The sequence below is a fragment of the Nicotiana attenuata genome, unplaced genomic scaffold (genome assembly GCF_001879085.1).
Source record: "Nicotiana attenuata strain UT unplaced genomic scaffold, NIATTr2, whole genome shotgun sequence".
In the NCBI taxonomy this organism is placed as follows: domain Eukaryota; kingdom Viridiplantae; phylum Streptophyta; class Magnoliopsida; order Solanales; family Solanaceae; genus Nicotiana; species Nicotiana attenuata.
Genome location: NW_017670377.1, coordinates 68586 through 73511, shown reverse-complemented (window position 1 = coordinate 73511; position 4926 = coordinate 68586). Strand labels below are relative to the sequence as shown.

The 4926-nt window shown below is 46.2% G+C and overlaps 1 pseudogene; it reads right to left on the bottom strand.

The window, feature by feature from the left end:
* Window positions 1–1239: 1239 nt before the first annotated feature.
* LOC109238589 lies at window positions 1240–1648 on the bottom strand (annotated as a pseudogene).
* Window positions 1649–4926: the final 3278 nt, after the last annotated feature.

Below are 4926 nucleotides of genomic sequence, written 5' to 3'. Positions count from 1 at the left end.
CCTCAAAGTCCGTGGGAGCCCAATTACGAAGTCCATGGTGATACGCTCCCACTTCCACTCCGGAATCTCTATCTGCTGAAGCAATCCACCCGATCTCTGGTGCTCATACTTCACCTGCTGACAATTAAGGCACTGAGCTACAAACCCAACTATATCTCTCTTCATCCGCCTCTACCAATATAGCTGTCTCAAATCCTGGTACATCTTCGTGGCACCCGGATGAATGGAATACCGCGAACTATAGGCCTCCACTAGAATCAACTCTCGAAGCCCATCCACATTGGGTACACAAACTCGACCCTGCATCCTCAATACCCCGTCAACACCAATAGTCACATCTCTGGCATCGCCATGCAAAACCTTGTCCTTGAGGACAAGCAGATGAGGGTCATCAAATTGATGCTCCCGGATACGATCAAACAAGGAAGACCGAGAGACCACGCAAGCTAGAACCCCACTGGGATCCGAAAGATCCAATCTCACAAATTGGCTGGCTAAGGCCTAAACATCCATCGCCAAGGGCCTCTCTGCTGCTGGTAAATAAGCCAAACTTCCCAAACTCTCTGCCCGGCTGCTCAAAGCATCGGCCACCACATTGGCCTTGCCCAGGTGATACAAAATAGTGATATCATAGTCCTTCAGTAGCTCTAGCCATCTCCTCTTACGCTAATTAAGGTCCTTCTGCTTGAACAGATGCTGCAAACTCTGGTGATCAGTATAAATCTCACAAGGCACACCGTACAAATAATGACGCTAGATCTTCAAGGCATGAACAATAGCAGCTAACTCGAGATCATGGACATGATAATTCTTCTCATGTACCTTCAATTGTCTGGACGCATAGGCAATCACCCTACCGTCCTACATCAATACCGCTCCAAGGCCAACCCTTGAGGCATCACAATAGACAGTATAAGACCCCGAACCGGTAGGCAATATCAAAACTAGGGCTGTAGTCAAAGCTGTCTTGAGCTTCTGGAAGCTCTCCTCACATTCTTCCGTCCACTGGAATGGAGCACCCTTCTGGGTCAGCTTGGTCATAGGTGCTGCAATAGATGAAAATCCCTGAACAAATCGACAGTAATAAACTGCCAAGCCAAGAAAACTACGGATCTCTGTAGCTCAGGATGGTCTGGGCCAACTCTGCACTGCCTCCACTTTCTTCGGATCCACCTGAATACCCTCACTCGAAACCACGTGACCCACGAATGCCACGGAATCCAACCAAAACTCACATTTCGAGAACTTAGCGTATAATTTCTTCTCCCTCAAAGTCTGAAGCACTGTCCTCAGGTGCTGCTCATGATCTTCCCGACTCCAGGAATATACCAGAATGTCATCAATAAAGACAATGACGAATGAGTCAAGATATGGCCGGAATACACTGTGCATCAAATGCATGAAGGCTGCTGGGGCATTGGTCAGCCCAAATGACATAACAAGGAACTCGTAATGACCATACCGAGTCCTGAAGGTAGTCTTTAGGATATCTGGCTCTCGAATCTTCAACTGATGATAGCCTGAACGCAAGTCAATCTTAGAAAACACACAAGCACCCTGTAACTGGTCAAACAGGTCATCAATACGGGGCAAAGGATAACGGTTCTTCACTGTAACCTTGTTCAAACTGGTGATAATCAATACACATACGCATAGAACCAACCTTCTTCTTTACAAATAAGACAGGAGCACCCCAAGGTGATACACTGGGCCGAATGAAACCCTTATCAAGCAATTCCTGTAATTGCTCCTTCAACTCCTTCAACTTAGGAGGAGCCATACAGTACGGAGGAATAGAAATGGGCTGAGTGCCCGACAACAGATCAATGCCAAAATCAATATATCTCTAGCGGGTGGCATGCCCGGAAGGTCAGCTGGAAACACATCAGAGAAATCCAGTACTACTGGGACTGAATCAACATTAGGGGTATCAATACTGACATCTCTCACATAAGCTAGATACGCATCACACCCCTTCTCAACCATACGCTGAGCCTTAAGGAATGAAATAACTCTATTGGAAGTATGATCTAAGGTACCACTCCACTCTACTCGCGGTACACCTGGCATAGCCAGCGTCACGGTTTTCGCGTGACAATCAACAATAGCATAATGGTGCGACAACCAGTCCATGCCCAAAATAACATCAAAGTCTACCATGTTGAGCAATAACAAATCGGCTCTGGTCCCAAAACCACTAATAGCAATCAAACACGACTGATAAACGCGGTCCACAATAAGAGAATCTCCAATAGGAGTTGAAACATAAACAGGAGAACTCAAAGAATCCCGAGATACGCCCAAATACGGGGCAAAATAAGAGGACACATAAGAATAAGTGGAGCTTGGATCGAATAGAACCGACGCATCTCTGTGACAGACCAAGATAGTACCTGTGATGACAGAATCAGAGGCGACAACCTCAGTACGGGCAGGAAGGGCATAGTATCTGGCCTAGCCTCCCCCTCGAGGGCGACCTCTACCTCCTCGACCTCCACCTCTAGCTGGCTGAGCAGGTGGGGTAGCAACTGGTGCTATGATCATAGTCTGAGAACTCTACGGGGCATGCTGTGGCTGAGAAGTCTGCGGAGGTGCACCCCTCCTAAGTCTAGGGCAATCCATCACCATATGGAATGTGTCACCACACTCAAAGAAAGCTCTAGGAGGACGTGGCGGCTGTGACTGGCTCGGGCCAGGTCTGCTGGACTGGCCACTGGAAGCACCCCGTGTAGGAGGCATACTAGATACTGGTGGCGCATAATAAGGCTCCTGATGTCTGGGAGGAGCTAGAATACCACTGGCTGCTGGAAGAGCTGAATGAACAGGGCGACTCATATAAGCCCTACCATGACGGCCTGCAGCTGGGGCACGGGCACCAGAATAATGGCCCGACTCTCGAGACCTCTTGGCCTCCCTCTCCTCTCTATCCCTAGCATGCATACCCTCAATCCTCCTAGCAATGTTCACCACCTGCTGATAAGAAATATCCATCTCCAACTCACGAGCCATGCTAGACCTGATGCTGGGAATAAGCCCCTCAATAAATCGGCAAACCTTCTCGCGAACAGTAGAAACCAAGGCTGGTGCATGTCTAGCCAAGTCGGTGAAACGGACAGCATACTTTGAGACAATCATAGTACCCTGGCGCAAACGCTCAAACTCTGCGCGCCAAGCGTCCCTAAGACTCTGGGTAACATACTCTCTCGTGAACATANAGACCCAATGAATTGTTGATTCGGCGGTGTTATGAGTTTATACAGATCTTATCTGTCGTGTCGGTATTGTAAGAATTTGAACAAGACCTATGTATGTCATGCAGAGCATGGGATGTGTAATGATTTTTCTTCTAGATAGGATCAATGGAAGTTCTTGACTAGTTGAGTACGTAAACGTTTATGGTTCGGAAGGGAGGAGAAGTCCTCATGTTACCTTAGGATGATATGGTATATGCGATATGTTGTGAAGGATTGAGAATTGCGTGTGTAAGGTTATGGTTCAGTTCTGAATGGAAATCATAACATTCTTAGGCAGTACGGGCAACTTTGGGTGATTAGAGAAATGAGCTTCAGATGATTAGGGGGAATGATCTTCAGATGATTAAGGAAATTTTATTTCTAATCATAGTGAATCGTACAGGTTACATGTTTCAGAAAAAGGCCAGTGTGATTAAGTTGATAGCACTTCAATAATATTGGGGTCAGGTATGATGATGCGTGTGCTATATAGGGTTGGAGACTAGGAGTTCTCATGTTCAGGCTATATTGTGGTTGTGGATCGTGTGCGTCGGTACTGTTTAAGGGCTATCAGGATTTGGAGGCTCGAGTGGATCTTCACTTGCTGGTATGTTAGATTTTGTATGTGATGTCAGAATTTAGAGTGGTTGTCTTAGCGTCGGGCAATTCTGAACTATTGTGCCATGGGCTATGCCGGAAATGCCACGGGTTGAGTGGCGAGGTGAGTTGGATTATGTTCTATCAGGTTTGCATGGTATGTGTTATTTGTTTCACCGTGGGTGTAATGAATTGCGTGGGTTTCAGACATCAAATGTGCGTGGTTGTTGATTTTGAGCATAGCGGCTTGAGGTGCTTCAGGTGTAACAGTGTTGGGATAGGATCGCGTATTGTAGCGAGGCTACGTGGAGTTTTGACCTTTCCAGGTAGGTTCAGCTGCTATATTTCTACGATGCGAGACGGAGTCTCAGCCTTGTATTGTAATGGTATTGATGAGCTTGAGGTACAGCTCTTTCGTTTGAGTCATTTGTTATGATTTGAATGTGTTCAGATCGTTTCTTACTGGTGCGTGTATTATGCAATATGTGGTTTAGACTTTTATTGAGGTATCATATCACCAGAGTGGTGTTGGATTCGAGGTGATCGTTGGGTTCATTAATGAATACGGACAGATTTGATCTTAGCTTGTTAGGAAGATAATATCGAGGTTTGACCCGAAAAATCTGTTGTGATATCAGTCAAGGGAAGTGGTTTCATGAACGGTTGATCTGAGAGATGATTACGGTTTATAGCGTGTTTCATTCATCGTTGGCAGTATATGAGAGTGTTGGAATAAGGCTTTAGCTAGTGAGAGGTTCTCTGCCGGTAATTGGTTGCTGGGGACAACCGCTGTGAATGGAAGTTATAGTTCCGAGTGTTTGGTTTAGGCGGTATATCATATGTTGTCACCTGAGGGTGCAAGTATGGGTTATTACAGCTGGTTCGGGCTTATTCTAAGTATAGATGTGAATGTCTGATCTTGGGTATGATTTTTTTTTTCGGAAAGTGCAACGTGGTTCTATGGTCTATGGCTTAAAGGGACTGTGGAAGTTCGGCTATATTGTTTTATCGGGTCTATGCGAGATAGGGTGGCGAGGGATCACCCCGGGTATATGATTGGTAAGATCGTTCAGCTGTTGGTTGGCTTCTAGAACAA